Source organism: Sarcophilus harrisii, chromosome 5, assembly GCF_902635505.1.
Source record: "Sarcophilus harrisii chromosome 5, mSarHar1.11, whole genome shotgun sequence".
NCBI lineage: Eukaryota > Metazoa > Chordata > Mammalia > Dasyuromorphia > Dasyuridae > Sarcophilus > Sarcophilus harrisii.
In genome coordinates this window covers 194,313,198-194,331,350 of record NC_045430.1, presented here as the reverse complement: position 1 = coordinate 194,331,350, position 18,153 = coordinate 194,313,198, and positions in this window count along the sequence as shown.

The following is an 18,153-nucleotide window of genomic DNA, read 5'->3' as shown; positions in this document are numbered from 1 at the left end:
ATACAGTCCAATGCAGACCAATGCAGTCCAGCACAGACCAGGCCCCAGAAAACTAGGAAGAGGCCTTGGAGCAACTGAATCAATGGCAGCCGTGCCTGTTTCTAGATTCTCAGCCCACTGATTCTAAGCTCAGTGCTCTATCCATTTTACTATCTAGCTGCCATATGTGTATATACGTATACACAAAGAAATGCAATGTCAAGCTAGATCTACTTGAAACTTTCAAGAACATAGCTGATAAAAGACTAGTCTTTGCTTGAAGACTACCCTGTGGGACTGCTCATTCAAGTTTTAGATAACTAATTATTTAGTTTTGTTTGTTTGTTTGTTTGTTTGTTCCTATCCATTGTTTCTAGCGTTCACCTGTCAGTCCAAGCAGAGAAAAAAGTCTAATCTCTGATTCATGTTTCAAACCTTCAAATGCCAGAATACCATCATAGACACTACTCCAAGCCTTCTCTCCTTTGTGATAAATGTCCTTAGTTCTTTCAACCAAAGGGATCAGACAAGTAGTCTAATGGAGATTTTCAGGTGTTCCTTTGATGGCACCACGTGCAGATTCCATTGCATTGCCTTTCCTTGGATCTGGGTCAACAGTACTGGATCTCAGTCCCAGTTTGAGAAGAAACACTAGCATTGTAGAGCTAGCAGCCTCAGGGAAGCAGGGATCCTGGTCACAATTCCAGGGTGGAAAAGAGCGTTCATGGTCATTCACAAACCAGTGTATAGTATAAGAGAGAAGTAAACCTAAAAGCAGCTAAACATAAAAAAAACTCAACGACAACAACAAAAAAAAATTGAAGTTTGGGATGGTGTTTTCTCCACTAAGGGGAAAGCAGAGCCTCACTTTAGCACAGAGTTAAAAGTCAAGAAATAGGCTGGAAAATGAGCAAACAACACAACAAAAATCTGAGTTTACAAAGTTACTATGGTAAAAAAAAAAAAAAAAATCCAAACACTTAATCAAAAGAAAACAATAAAATCAAAATTACTACATCTAAAACCTCAAAGAAAAATGTCGATTGGTAATAGGTCATGGAAGAGCTCAAAAAGGATTTTTAAAAAACAAGCAATTAGTAGAGGATCAAGAAGGAAGAAAAAGAAAAACTGAGAAAGAAAACACAATGCAAGCAAATAACAACAGTGAGAGTGAGAATGTGATGTTGTGGTCCACACGCATTTCCTATAGTTCTCTCACTGGGTGTAGATGGTTTTCTTTATCACTGAACAAGTGGAATTGGTTTGAATCATCTCATTGTTGAAAAGAGTCACAACCATCTGAATTAATCATTGTATAATCTTGTTGTTGCTATGTGTAATGATCTCCTGGTCCTGCTCATTTCACTCATCATCAGTTCATGTAAATCTCTCCAGGCCTTTCTGAAATCATCCTGCTGGTCATTTCTTATAGAACAATAATATTCCATAAAATTTTTGTACCATAACTTATTCAGCCATTCTTCAATTGATGGGCATCCACTCAGTTTCCAGTTTCTTGCCACTACAAAAAGGATTGCCACAAAAAATTTTGCACATGTGGGTCCCTTTCCCTCCTTTAAGATCTCTTTGGGATATAAGACCAGCATAAACATTGCTGGATCAAGGGATATGCACAGTTTGACAACTTTTTGAGCATAGTTCCAAATTGCTCTCCGGAATAGTTGGATCCATTCACAGTTCTACCAACCATGTATCAGTGTCCCAGTTTTCCCTCATCCCCTCCAACACTCGTCATTATCTTTTCCTATCATCTTAGGCAATCTGAGAGATAGATAGTGGTATCTCAGAGTAGCCTTAATTTGAATTTCTCTGATCAATAGTGATTTGGAGCACCTTTTCATGTGACTAAAAATAGTTTCAATTTCTTCATCTGAAAATTGTCTGTTTCCTTTTGAACATTTATCAATTGGAAAATGGCCTGAACTAATAAATTTGAGTCAATTCTCTATATGCTTTAGAAATGAGGCTTTTATAAGAACTTTTGAATGTAAAAATGTTTTCCTAATTTATTGCTTTCTCTAATCTTGTCTACATTTGTTTTGTACAAACAAAAACTTTTTAACTTAATATAAACAAAATTATCTATTTTGTGATCAGTAATGATCTCTAGTTCTTTTTGGTCACAAATTCTTTCCTCCTCCACATATCTGAGAGGTAAACCATACTATGTTCTTCTAATTTATTTATAATATCATTCTTTATGTTTAGATCATGAACCCATTTCAACCTTATCTTGGTATAGAGTGTTGGGTGTGGGTCAATGCCTAGTTTCTGACATATTCATTTCCAATTTTCCCAGCAATTTTTGTCAAATAATGAATTCTTATCCCTAAAACTGGGGTCTTTGGGTTTGTCAAATACTAGATTGCTTTAGTCATTAGCTATTTTGTTCTGTGAATCTAACCTATTCCACTGATCTACTAATCTATCTCTTAGCCAGTGCCAAATGATTTTGATGCTTTATAATATAGTTTTAGATCTGATACAGGTAGGCTACCTTCATATTCTTTTTTTTTCATTAATTCCCTTGACATTTTTGACTTTTTGTCCTTCCAGAGGAATTTCATTGTGATTTTTTCCTACGTCAGTAAAATAATTTCTTGGGAGTTTGATTGGTATAGCACTAAAAAAATGGATTAATTTAAGTAGTATTGTCATCTTTATTATATTCTCTCAACCTATCCAAGAGCACTTGATATTTTTCCAATTGCTTAAATTTGACTATATTTGTGTGGAAAGTGTTTTGTAGTTTTGCTCATATAGCTCCTGACTTTCCCTTGGCAGATAGATTCCCAAATATTTTAACCTATCAACAATTATTTTAAATGGAATTTCTCTTTGTATCTCTTGCTTTTAGATTTTGTTACTGATATATAAAAATGCTGATGATTCATGTGGGTTTATTTGTATCCTGCAATTTTGCTAAAGTTGTGGATTACTTCTATTAAATTTTTAGTTGATTCTTTAGGGTTCTCTAAATATACCATCATATCATCTGCAAAGAATGATAATTTGGTTTCCTTCTTACCTACTCTAATTCCTTTAATCTCTTTTTCTTCTCTTATTGCCAAAGCTAGCATTTCTAATACAATGTTAAAAAGTAATAGTGAGCCTGGACAACATTGTTTCACCCCTGATCTTATTGGGAATGCTTCCATTTTATCCCCATTACAAATGATGATTGCTGATGGTTTTAAATAGATGCTATTGACTGTTTTAAGGAAAAGTCCATTTATTCCTATACTCTCTAGTGTTTTTAATAGGAATAGGTGTTGGATTTTCAACTTCTATTTTTTTCATTTCCTTCATCTATTAAGATAATTATGGTTTTTGTTAATTTGGTTATTGATATAGTTAATGTTGCTAACAGCTTTTCTAATATTGAACCAACCCTGAATTCCTGGTATAAATCCTACTTGGTGTATTATCCTGGGGATGATTTTTTGTAATCTCTTTGCTAATATTTTAAGATTTTTGTATCAATATTCATTAGGGAGATTGATCTATAATTTTCTTTCTTTGTTTTCATCCTACCTGGTTTAGGTATCAGTACCTTCTCTGTGTCATAAAAGGAGTTTGGTAGGAGTCCTTCATTCCCTATTTTTTCAAAGAGTTTATGTAATATTGGAGTTAATTGTTCTTTAAATGTTTGGTAGAATTCACATGTAAATCCATCTGATCCTGGGGATTTTTTCCTAGGGAGTTGATTAATAGGTTGTTCTATTTCTTTTTTAAAAATGGGACTATCTAAGTAATTTATTTCCTCTTCTGTTAATCTGAGCAATCTATATTTTGTAGATATTCATTTAGTTTGTCAAATTTATTGGCATAAAGTTGGGCAAAGTAACTCCTAATTATTGCTTTAATTTCCTCTTCATTGGTGGAGAGTTCTCCTTTTTCATTTTTGAAACAAACTATTTGATTTTTCTTTTCTTTTTCTAATCAAATTAACTAAGGCCTTATCTATTTTGTTGATTTTTTTCATAAAACGAACTCTTAGTTTTATTTATTAACTCAATAGTTTTATTTTATTTTCAATTTTATTGATCTTTCCTTTTATTTTTAGAATTTCAAGTTTGGTATTTAATTGGGGGGTTTAATTTATTCTTTTTGTTAGCTTCTTTAGTTGCAAACCCAATCCATTGATCTTCTCTTTCTCTAGTTTAAGCATCTAGAGATATAAAATTTCCCCTTATTACCACTTTGGCTGCATCCCACAAATTTTGGTATGTTGTCTCATTATTGTTTTTCTCTTGGATGAAATTACTTGATTGTGTCTATGATTTGCTATTTAACCCATTCATTTTTTAGGATGAGATTATTTAGTTCCAATTACTTTTTGGTCTATTTTCCCCTGGCCTTTTATTGAATGTAATTTTTATTGCATTGTGATCTGAAAAAAAATGCATTTACTATTTCTGCCTTTCTGCACTTGATTTTGAGGTCTTTATGTTCTAATATATGATCAATTTTTGTATAGATTCAACGAACTGTCAAAAAGAAAGAATACTCCTTTCTGTCTCCATTCAATACTCAAATGCTCTGATCTATCATACATAAATTTTCTAGTATTCTATTTTCTTCTTTAACTTCTTTCTTATTTATTTTGCAGTTTGATTTGTCTAGTTCTGATAGTGCAAGGTTGAGATCTCCCACTATCATAGTATTGCTGTCTTATTTCTTGGAGTTTTAATTTTGGGGTCTCTTTCAGGAGGTGTTCAGTGAATTCTTTCAATGATTATTTTAACTACTGATTCTGTGACATTCGAGCAGTTCTCTTTGATGATCTCCTGAATAATAGTGCTCTTTTATTCTCACTAAGCTCTTTTTTTCATCATAACTTTCAGGGAATCCAATAATCCTTAGATTGCCTTTTCTAGATCTATTTTCCAGGTCAGTTGTTTTCCCAAGTAGATATTTTACATTTTTTTTTTCTTTTTTCTTTTTTTGGTTTTGCTTGACTCATTCTTTTTGTCTGAGTCATTCATTTCAGTTTGTTCAGTCCTGAATTTTAGTGAATTGTTTTTTTTCATTTACTTTTTTTACTCTTTTTGTATTTGTCCAATTGAATTTGTAAATGAGTTGTTTTGTTCTATAGAATTTTTTTTCCATTTCACAAATTCTATTTTTTAAGAAGTTATTTTCTTTTTCTCTTTCACAAATTCTTTTTTTCTAGGAGTTGTTTTCCTTTTCCATTTTATCAAATTTATATTTTAATGAGTTATATACCTTTTCCAAACCCTCTTGCAAGCTTTCATTTCCTTTCCCCATTTTTCTTCCAGCTCTCTTTTAAGATCTTTTATAGTTTCTTCTAGGAGAATCTTGTGTGGTGAGGACCAGGTTATATCACCTTTTGGGGCTTCATCTGGAGATGATCTGCTTTTAGTCTCCTCAGGGTTTGAAATCTGTTCTTTTCTTTCACCATAAAAACTATCTATGGTCAAGAGTTCTCTTTGCTTTTTTACCATTTTTTTTTAAACCATTAAGATCTGCTTTTAGGGCAGGAGGGGGGAGGTTTTCCAAGCTTCCTCTACATGTGGCCACAGCTCCACTGGATCAATGCTGACTCACTCCCGGTGATGGGTGGGCATGGCCAGGTCCTATGAGATTCTGGAGTTTTGGGGTTCACTATTGACCTTTGTGTTTGTGTTGTGTTTTTATAACACTATACATATATAACCCACATCAAATTTCCTGCCTTCCCAGTTGGGAGAAGGGGAAGAAGAGGAGAAAGAAAAGGAAAAGATAACTTGGAATTTAAAATGTGAAAAAAAAATGCTAAAATTTGTTTTACATGTATTTGGGAAAATAAAGTATTAAATAATGTAAAAAGAATTACCTTTAATCTATTATTTTCCCAAGTTTTCTAAAACTACTATAGTACTTCTCAATTCATTTTAAAATGTTTAATATTCTTCTAATAACAAGGATAAAAGAATAACTATCTTTAGAACAAACTTAAGAAATAAATTTGGAGGTATTTAATCATTAATTTATGGAAATGACATTCACCTTTGAAGAGGAAAGGTCAAATTTTGTGTTCCTCGACCTTTCATTAAGCAAACTACCATCTTCTTTGAATTTCAGCATAGTATTAACACTTGAATTTCCCGAGAAGGACTCTTAAATTAACAACCTAATTCCTCAACATTTCTCCCTTCTTTTTCCCCCCTGGTTGTTTGATTATTTGACTCAACATAAGCACCTCTTCCAAAGGTGAGAATTTATTCATAATAACTTAAATATTTATAGCACTTTACCCTATCCAAAATACTTTTCCTTCAAAAATGCTATGAAAAAAGTAGTACAAGTATTATTAATAACCACCTTGTAGATATAATTCTTTTATCAGAAGTTTTTATGAGGAGATTTCTCACTTCTCTGGTTAACAGCCCCCAGTCAGAAAACCTATTACAATACTATATGGCATCACAATCACATAGTTAACAAAACTCAAAGAAGAAATGCATTAATGAAAATTCTAGAAAATAGAATTGACAACAAAATTCATAAAAAATTAAGAACCTATCCAATTACAGACTTGTACTGAGCCTCAGTCATTTATATTTTGTATAGTCGTGTAAATCAACTAACCAATCAACAAGAACTTATTAAGCATTTATCACATTCTAGGAGTATACTAAAAAAAAAAAGATAATGGAATAATCCTTATAATGAGTTTATATTCTAATGGGGAAGACAATAAAAACATAATGTATGTAATTATTTTGTATATATGTACATATATGTGTATATATATAATATCTATACACACAGATAAAAATGTAATTAATAACTACAAATTTATACAAATTAGTTAAATAAAAGGTCATTTTGGAGAGATAGTACTAGTAGTTATTGAGATCAGAAAAAGCTTTATGAACAAGATGAATTAAGGCCCCCCAAAAAGATTTTTCTTATAGTTCCTCAGTATGTAGCCCTTCCTGGAGTTTTTCTTTGCAACCAGCAGATGGTACTAGCATCACTACTTTTACAACAGTTCTGTCGATTATCTCTTCAAGAACTTTGAATTCTATGACAGATAAATCCCTTCTCTATCATTTGCCATCCTACTACTGAAGAAAATATGACAGAAATGTGTGTAGGTAACAGAAACAGTGAGCCCTACAGCAATTCATTTCAATAAACATTTATAAAGTACTTAATATATGGAAGACACAAGGCTAAGCTTTGGGGATACCAATGAGAAAGACAATCTAACAGGAAAAGACAGTACCCAAAAGGAAGTCCAATTAGAGGGGAGAGATAGCTAAGGGAATTAAGTTACTGAGGGTCCAAAACTCAGTTAAACAGTTGGATGATGAGATTTAAAATGATCAGTTTACCTTGGATGAAGCATCTTATTCTCTGGAGGACAAACCAGGCAGAAATGTTGATGGCAAGTGGAGAGTTAATTGGAAAATCCAGATCCCATTTTAAGTAAAGGAAAAACTTTTGGAAGACTTTAGTGCTCCACTCTCTAGTCCTCCAATTAGAGAGACTCATCACCACTTTAATGCATTCAGACCAGATAGTTTTGTAGAATTTTTCCTTTGTGTTATAATTTGCTCAGAAGTCAGTAATATACTATACTTAATTCCCATTTCCAAGAAGGACTCAGTCACTGACAATGTGATTCTAAAAAAGAAAAAAAAAAAGAAATTTACATGACAATTTTGTTGTATATTTAAAAGGAATAGCAAGTTTTGTATAGTAGATTTGCAGTTTCATATACAATCATCTTTTTATTGTAATTATGAAAATTCTTGTTTTATTCTTTAAATTTAAAAAAAATAAGAAATGTGTCATTCCTCTTATATGTTATGTCCTACAATAGTGCTGCAGATATGGTCTGTCCTAATCCAGACTTTATTGCTCATTTACTGAAAAGAATAGAATTGCATTATAAGAAGTTTAAAAATGCATATACTTATTAATGTTTTCATTGTCATTTTTGCCATTCTCCTACTTTTGTTGTTTATAATATATTCCTTTGTTTATACTTGCATGAAGTACTGTTTGTTCATTAAATCTGATTTTATATACTTCTTCTGCTAACATTCAATTTTCCTTTGCCCTCATAAAAAAAACTTTCTTTGCACATGTTTTGTTTCCCTATAGATAAGTCTTTATTCCATATGCTCTTACTACCCTTCAATGATGTCAAGGACTTTGTCTTTGTATCTCCCTAAGTGTTTAGAAAACTGCATTGCCCATAGTGATAGTTTATAAATGTTTGTTTTTTAAATGAATAATTGTTTATTCTCCCCTTTTTAAAAATATTTCTTTTCAAATATCTGAGTAATTCTTTTGGATTGACAAGAGAAGTTTTATTGTTTCAAGTCATAAATGATTTTTCCAGTCCCCAAAAGTTGTTAATCAGTGAAAAATAACCTCTCTATTATTGTTCTGGAATCCAACAGAGAGAAGGTGAATTTGCATATTTTCCTCACATTTGGAATACTAATGTTCTTATAGGAAAAAAAAATCTTTAAGTACATTCATAGAATGATAGAATCTTAGAGTTCGAAGGAATCCCAGGGGGCAGCTAATCCAATCTATACCTGAACAAGAATCACTTCTCCAACAACCCTGAGTAAGTGGTCATCCAGATTTCACTTAGAGACTTTTGGGTTATTGTTAACTCATGAACTACTGAGGAAACCCTTGTGGTTAGTTCTACACTTTAATTTTTTTCCCTCATAAAAGTCACTTTGTAAAAGAAGATAAATCTCTCCTCTTCCCCCCCCCCAAAAAAAAACAACTTCCAGAAAAATAAACAGAGAGAGAGAGAGAGAGAGAGAGAGAGAGAGAGAGAGAGAGAGAGAGAGAGAGAGAGAGAAACAATGCTTCAATCTGTATTCAGACACAATCAGTTCCTTCTCTGGATATGGATAGGATTTTTTATCCTAAGACCATCTAAGTAGTCGTGGATTATTTTACTGTTGAGAATAGCCAAGAATAACAGTCATTTACAGTGGCCATGCTGAAATATTATTTTGGATATAGTAAATTTCATTTGCTTAAGTAATGAAAAACTTTCCAGATTTTTGTTGTGTTGTTGTTGTTGTTTTTCTGAAAACATTCAACTCATCATTTCCCATAGAACAATAATATTCCATCACAAACATATACCATGCTTCATTGCATCATTCCTCAATTGATGGCCATACCCTAAATTTCTCATTTTTTTGCTCTGAGTAGAGATCTGCTATGAATTTTTTTTTGTACATGAAGGTCATTTTCCTTTTTTTTTTTTTCAGTTCCTTTTGGTATTTATGCCTAGTAGTAATGATGTTAGGTCAAAGGATATGCATACATTTTATGCACCTTTGTGCCTATCTTTTGATATTTATCAATTGGGCCATGGCTCTTATTTTTTATAAGTTTGACTCAGTTCCCTCTGTGTTTCAGAATTGAAGCCTTGCTTCTAATGAGTTTCAAATATCATTCTCCTATGTAGGAAAGAAAACTGAAATATCTGATTAAGTCTCTTATACTATCACTTTCCTGATTACTTCCTTATGTTTCTTCAAAGTCCTGTATTTGAAAATCAAATTTTCCATTCAGCTCTGGTCTTTTCATCATGAATAGTTGAAAATCCTCTGTTTCACTAAATGACCATCTTTTTCCCTGAAGGATTATACTTGGTTTTGCTGGGTAGGTGATTCTTGACTGTAATCCTAACTCCATTGCTCTCCAGAATATCATATTCCAAGCCCTATTGTCCTTTAATGTAAAAGTTGCTAAATCTTGCATTATCCTTACTGTGACTCCATCATATTTAAATTATTTCTTTCTGGATGCTTTCAATATTTTTTCCTTGACCTGGGACTTCCAGGATTTGGCTATAATATTCCTGAGAGTTTTCATTTTGTGCTGTATTTCAGGAGTGAATTCTTTCAATTTCTATTTTACCCTCTGGTTCTAGAATATCAGGATAGTTTTCCTTGATAATTTCTTGAAAGATGATAACCAAACTCTTTTTTTTGATCATGACTTTCAAGTAGAACAATAATTTTAAAATGATCTCTCCTGGATCTGTTTTCCAGGTCAGTTGTTCCTCTAATGAGATATTTCACATTTTTTTCCTATTTTTTCTTCTTTGGGGGATGTTTTATTGAATCTCGGTTTCTCATAAAGTTATTAGCTTTCATTTGCTCAATTCTAATTTTTAAAGAATCATTTTCCTCAGTGAGCTTTTATGCCTCAGTGAGATTTTTCAGTTGACCAATTTTGCTTTTTAAGGCATTCTTCTCATTAGTTTTTTGTATTTCTTGTACTACTCTTAATTCTTTTCCTCATTTTTCCTCTATTTCTCTTACTTAATTTTCAGAACCATTTCCATGGTCTGAGGCCAATTCTTATTTTTCTTGGAAGTTCTGGATGTAGGAACTTTGACTTTGTTATCATCTTCTGATTATGTGTTTTGATCTTCCTTGTCACCATAATAATTTTCAATGGTCAGAAACTTTTTCTGTTGTCTATTCATTTTCTTAGCCTATTATTTAACTTTTAATTCTTTGGTAGAGTAGGAATCTATTTCCAGGGTGTGGGTGCACTGTCCCAAGCTTCAGGAGTTTTGTGCAACTGTTTTCAGAGATCCTTCTAGGAATCTGACCACAAACCCTATTTTTTGCCTTGGAGCTCTTAGCTAGCTGAAGATCTAGTGTGCTAAACAAGAGTTCTGCTGTGCTGGTGCAGGACCAGGGACAGGGCTGGGGCCATTCTGCCCTGGGACTGCACACTGGACTCCCACCCACTGCTTCTCTTGGCTGACCTTCCAAGTCCTCCATGGTGACTCCTGGCTGAGAGCTCTAGAAGCCTCCAGGACTGCTGCTGATTCAGAAGTCTCTGGGGCCTGGGCTTGGTCCAGGGCTGTGCTTATATGGTCTGCACTGGGACTGCACCCCAGACTCCCACCCTAGTGCCATAGATCCTCTCTACTGATCTTCCAAGTGTTCCCTGATGTCCCAGGGCCAAGAGGTCTAAAAGCCACCAACACCACAGTGATTCAGAGGTCCCACCTTACTGACATTGATACCAGGGCCCGGTATGGATCTGGGTCTGGGGTCCGGCCAGGCCCAGGGCTGCCCTGGTGGAGCTTGTGCGCTGAGCTCCCATCCTGGTTCCTCAGACCTTTTCTGCTGACCTTCTAAGAGTTGGAAGATTTTCTACCCTATCTTTTGAGTGTTCTAATGCTCTAAAATTTGTTTAGTCATTATTTAAAGGAATTTGGTGTGATTAGGGGAAGAAGCTAAGTTCCTGCCTTTATTCAACTGTCTTGGCTCCCTCTCTAAAACATATATATGTTTTAAGTAAAATTCAGTATATTTTACAAAAGTTATAAAAATTTACCTTCTAAATGTTTAGGTTGTAAAATAACCCAGGTAATAAGTGGCAGAACTGGGATTCTAAACCAAATTTTCAGTGTTCTTTCTTCTATACCCCATTATTTCTTGTTGAACTCTGAGCTCAAACAGTCCTTTCCCATCTCTGTGCTTTTTAATAGAGCATCCCATATATTGGAGATATATTCCCTCCACAAATCTGCCTTCCAAAAGCTATCTTTCTTCACATACCTGAGTAGGGAATCTTCCATGAAGCCTTCTCTGATATTCACTGCTAAAAGAGATCCTTCTCTTTCTTGAATGTGCTTGATTTTTATTTTGTACTTAAATAAGTTATCAATGTCCCTGTGTTATTGTCCCCTTACTAACTTGTAAAAGACAACATTAAACAATAGGAAGACATTAAAGTTAGTCAAGAGAGACTACTGTAACAGCCTTTCAACTGGTTTTGGTCTCTAGTCTTTCCCTATTCCAATCTAACCTTCACAGATACCAAATTAAAATTCTTAAAGTACAGTGATTTTCAGATGATGGAATTGAAACTATTTCCACTCATATGAAAGAGTGCTCCAAATCACTATTGATCAGAGAAATGCAAGTTAAGACAACTCTGAGATACCACTACACACCTGTCAGATTGGCTAAGATGAAAGGAAAAAATAATGATGAATGTTGGAGGGGATGCGGGAAAACTGGGACAGTGATGCATTGTTGGTGGAATTGTGAACAGATCCAACCATTCTAGAGAGCAATCTGGAATTATGCCCAAAAAGTTATCAAACTGTGCATACCCTTTGATCCAGAAGTGTTTCTAGGCTTATACCCCAAGGAGATACTAAAGAAGGGAAAGGGACCTGTATGTGCCAAAATGTTTATGGCAGCCCTGTTTGTAGTGGCTAGAAACTGGAAAATTAATGGATGCCCATCAATTGGAGAATGGTTGGGTAAATTGTGGTATATAAATGTTATGGAATATTATTGTTCTGTAAGAAATGACCAGCAGGATGAATACAGAGAGGCTTGGAGAGACTTACATGAACTGATGCTAAGTGAAATGAGCAGAACCAGATCATTATATACTTCAACAACGATACTGTATGAGGATGTATTCTAATGGAAGTGGATTTCCTTGACCTAATTCAGTTTCAATTGATCAATGATGGACAGAAGCAGCTACACCCAAAGAAAGAACACTGGGAAATGAATGTAAATGCTTGCATTTTTGTTTTTCTTCCTGGGTTATTTTTACGTTCTGAATCCAATTCTCCCTGTGCAACAAGAGAACTGTTTAGTTCTGCACACATATATTGTATCTAGGATATACTGCGACATATTCAACATATATAGGACTGCTTGCCATCTAGGGGAGGGGGTGGAGGGAGGGAGGGGAAAAATCGGAACAGAAATGAGTGCAAGGGATAATGTTGTAAAAAATTACCCTGGCATGGGTTCTGTCAATAAAAAGTTATAAAAAAAAAATAACAGAGATGACCATCTCGCAGTCCTGATCAAGAAGTTTCACTGACCTTAAATGTTTGTTTAAATGAACTAAATACTGTTTCTGACACTTGAGTTATATGATCATATTCAAATTACTCAATAGACTTTAATCTTAGTTTCTTCATTTATAAAATTCAGATTATAATAGCAGTAGTGCCTACTTCATAGGAATGATGGGAATTTTAAATGCTTCAATAACTGTGGCACTATATAAGTATACTCAATCACAATGTCATTTTCTATCTTTCTGTTACTAAAGTTTTGCATATGTGTTTGAAAATTTCAAAATATTCATGAACTCATCATTAGTTATTTCCTCTGCTGTTACAAACTACACACAATCCATACCTTTTCAAATTGTGTCCTTTGCTGTAAATCCTTTATGTATAGAATCCTCTTAGTGTACTAGGTAGGGTTTCATGGATTAATATAGCACTTGAATTGTCCACTTGTTTAGCACATGACTACTCCACCTTTTCTAAGCTTATATGCCCATGAGGATGTCTTAAATCCCACTTAGTATCTCAAATCACCTCTGATAATGTGCTACAAGCTTGTACCTTCCATATGTCTTCTAATTCCGCAGTAGGTCCACTTCATTTTGCACATATGAGTACATAATAAATTATTGGTTGAAAAATTTACATTTTCTCCTGAGTTTTTCCTAAGCTTTCTCTGATCTAATTAAGTCTTAGATTAATCCTTTTTATTTAGTCACAACAACAAAAATACTATTTTCTTGATGTTGAATTATTCAGTTACTTGTACAGTGGAAATTGCTAGAAAAGAAGAGATTTTAAAGATTCTTCTTAAATGACTTATTAGAGTTTTAGAGTTGACGCAATCATGAAAATATCATATATGAATCGAAGAATCTGAAAATCAATACCATCTGTAGGGATTCCCTTATTTAATTTTTGATAGTAGACATGCTCTAGGATATGCATTGTTCTCCTTGTTTTATGCCTCAATATAATCAGAGGGTTAGCAAATAAATTTGTTTTTTTTCACTTATTTAACAGTAACTTGTATGATTTTAACCTCCATATGAAAGACACTTTGTTGGAAGAAAGCATTTAAGTCAGTGTTTTGTTCTATTAAAATAAAATAAAAATGTTTTAGTCCTTAAGAAGCAGAATAGCATATTGTATTAATAACTTTTAGTAAATTTTTTTATTATAAATATATGGAGTACTCTAGAATATTGTTTGTGAAAGATCATTTTCTTCTCAATATTTAAGCAAATATAACCTCATGTTATATAGCTGAATATCAAAAAAAAATACAGTTAGGGGAAAAGTGACATGTGAGTCAGCAATTATTGATATTTTGATCAATATTTTAATTCTTGAGAATAAGTTCAACAATATTTTAAAATTTTTATTATGTCTAACATGTATCTTCTTATATATCACTGTCCTTGAATTTCATTTTCTTCATTTTTCTTTTCCTTGGTATAATTTCTGCTTTCTTATGAAACATAATAGAGAATATTATCATAATATCTAAATGAATTAACTCGTCTCATTGATAAGAAAAGTTTTGTTTAAAGAAATCTTTGCAGATCTTTCCATTTTCCTCTTTTTCTCATCCTTTCTCTTTTTCATCATTAAATTACTTTAATAAAACTAGTTTTAATTGTGTTTTTCAAGCTTTCCAAATGTTATTTTTTCATTTCACAAAATTTTCATTGTTTTGAGAGATGACACTGATTATAATATTTCTTCTTTTTCCTAAAAATTTTACAGTTACTAGCTAGCTAGCTAATAACCTTGTCCAGCATTTCTCTCCACTGGACAAGATGATAAATTCTTTGTTGGTTGACAGAGTTTCTACGTTTGGTTGGAGGGTGGTGGTGAGTGCATTCTTCTTGTTGTAGTAATTGTTTGGTATTGCTTAAACTTCTTTAGAAAACTGATAGTTTGTGTTTTCTGTTCCTTAGTCTATTTCCTATTATTTTCATTAATTTTTTTAAATGAGTCAGGATCAGTTGTTTAAGTTGTACCCATAGCGCCACTTTTTTTTTCTAATTTGATATAGACTTTAGTCTTTAACTAGTCAACACCCTGATTACGTACAGACGGTTGACTCAAAAATAATAAAATGGTTCCCATATCAGTAACTAGGTTTTGCATCTCTTAAATATAATCAATTTAACCTATGATTGTGTCATTTTTGGCACTTATGATCAGTGCTTCCCAGTTGATTTCTTGAAGAAGGTATACAGATTTTATATTTCTTATTGTCTAAAGTTTTTGGATCCCTAACTTTTTAACTTTAGTTTTCAATGTATTTTTTTATCCTCTTCTATTTCTATCTTTGTATTTCATTCAATAAGCACTAAAGTATACGTTGAATATACTAAAGTATATGAATGGTCTAATAAAGTTTTACATAAAATTTTATTACTTCTGCAAATCATTGGTTTTAATGTTAATCCTTTTTTTTACAAATGCTAATTATGAACACTGTGTTTTGAGATGACAAATATTCAGTGAATTTGTGTTTCTTATTGGCTTTAAATACAAAAGGAAACTAAATCTACTAACTCCTTTACTGTTAGCCATCTTCACTATAAATCAAATACCTAAGTTATATTCAATATATAACATACAGAATTACATATCAGAGTTGCATGCAATAGTCCAAATACATGTGTCCACGCAAAGGCATTGACATGGATGTCATCCTTATATGGGTTTCATCTTGTGAGTTGTTCAATAAAGCTCTGATAAATGGAAAATGAAAGCACTAACATTATGTCTACTCACATTTGTATTACTACTGACTTTCTCACATATCAACCAGCAGGCAGTTATAGGAGAAGCTAATATAATTTTCAAAGCCTATGAATTTTTATTTTCAGTTTTTAAGGGGAAAAAGTATCTCAATATATACCATCATAGAGCAAAGTTTCATAGACCAAGACAAATAGGTCAGATACAGGCATATAATACATAGAATCACATACTAGAGCTGTATAGATTATATACATTGTCAAGTATGATATTTTTGAGCAATATTGGAAGTATATATATTAGTATTGTATGTCTATATAAAGAGCAACATATATCAGCCTTATCACTGACCAAATTGTTCTGGAGTTTCTGAAGTGATTTTTTTTTCTATTCTGCACCCATGGTATCTTCAGACCTACTAGATTTTTATTCCAATCATCAGTCAGTGGATGATCTGTGCTGATTATTATTGTCTCTAATCCCTAATGAATTAGATGTTATAGTTAGTCCATTTTCTCCTGGGAATCACAGCTGCTACATAAGGCAGGAAAAGTAAGGACTCTAAATTTATCACCACCTACAGTTTGGGAAAAGTTCTCCCTCATACTACTGAAATCTTGGCCAGTTTCCTTAACCTTCAAAAATTATAAACAAGCAATTTCCATTTTATGTCAATCTTTTCCATGTGAGCAAACATCTACCATCAACTGGCCATTTACAACTAGTGAACTAGGCCTTCTGAGAAACTTTTTTCACAAATCTTTATCAATTATGTTTTTCTGATAACTGGGAACCCAATGAAGTTTAGCAAAAATGTGATCACAGGATATTTTTTTTTATGGTGCTAACTATACAGCAGGTCTATTTTGCACATGAATAGATTATCCAATGTTTCTACTATTCAATCTGGTGTAGATCTCTATCAGCACATTATCTTATATTCTCCTTGCAGATCCAAATAACATAGTAGGACCATGAATTTACTGAGAGTCAGCAGGAATGTCTTATCTTTTGGCAAAGATAAAAGCCAAACAGGTCTATAGACTTGCTTATATTTATGATCCACACAGTTTAAGCAAATGGCATTTTATTCTAAACATAGTAAACACACTACTTACCAATAGGCAGCAAGAGACAGAGAAGCACAAGTATTTTGAAAAATAGCATCTCAAAGATCAATCACTTTACTTCCATCCTGGTCCCTAAAAGCATCATTTAGTGGAGACGTGATTTGGAAATTGTCCCTTCTGAAGGTGCTATAGCTACTGCCTCCTCAACAACCACAACAACCCAGAAAAGAAAATTCTCATCAACCAAAAATTTTCTCACTGTCAAATGACATTAATGAGGTTGCATTATCATCTACTTTGCTACTGCATACTAATGATCATGGAGCATTTCTCTTTAACTTGTAACTGAAACCTCCTCTATATTTTGTCTCTCCTTATTGGAATGTAAGGTCTTTGAGGGCAAATATTACCTTATATTTCTGGGCTCTTTACATGTAGTAAATATTAAATACTTTACAATACTGGATATATTTCTGTGAAATCTCAAGGATAGCTAAGTAACACAGTGGATGGAGTGTCAAGACTAAAGCCAGAGAGACTCATCTTCCTGAGTTCAAATCTGGTCTTAGAAACTTACTAGTTGTGTGACCCTTAATTTAAAACAACCTTCAATTCCTCATCTTAATAGTATATTGAAGAAAGAAACAGCAAATTACTTCACTATCTTTTTCAAGAAAATCCAAAATGGGGACACAATTGAAGTACAATAAATAACTGATAACTTCCAAGATTATGTATTTGTAGCTTGAATTCAAATTTTAATGGATAAAGATCCATTGATATATTTTACAAATGTCAATTCAAAGAGCACCATTGGTCTTCTTATAACTCATAAAATATTAGATATAATACTCTGTTTTAAAGCTCCAATTTTTCTAGTTCTTCCAACAGCAAGATCTCCCATATTGAACAAAGCTTGATTCACTGAGGATCACTTCTCAGTTTCTTAGATTATATCATTTCTTGTACAACTTCATCTTGCAACTGTTCTAGCTGCCAATTATCCAAAGGCAATCAGAGCAGATAAGACTAGCTTCATTGTGTTTTAGGAAAAAATAATCATTGTTGTGGGGCAATGGAACTCTGGTAAATGTTGCCCATCTTCCATCAGTTTTGCCTTCGCCTTCTTCTACACTATGAATTGATCTTTCTTTTGGTTTGTATGGTCCATAGCTAAGAAAAGGTGGTACTCAAACCATGTGCTACTGACTTCAGATACCTAAACCCATTCTATCATTACTGTCTTTATTTGACACATAAAGAAGCAGTGATTACTTGAATCAACTTTCCAGGTTTACAATAGTTTGCTTTGGCAAACAGCTGTCAGATTATAACTTAGCTTTTAAGGAAGAAAAGAAAGGAAAATTAAAATCTTCATTATAGCCCACACAAACAAGAACTCCTAATATAAATAATTTACTCCTCTAGATCTGTGAGTCTGTTAGTGCAAGTAATTAGTACTTTGAAATACCAATATCACTTAGGCCTCTTTTT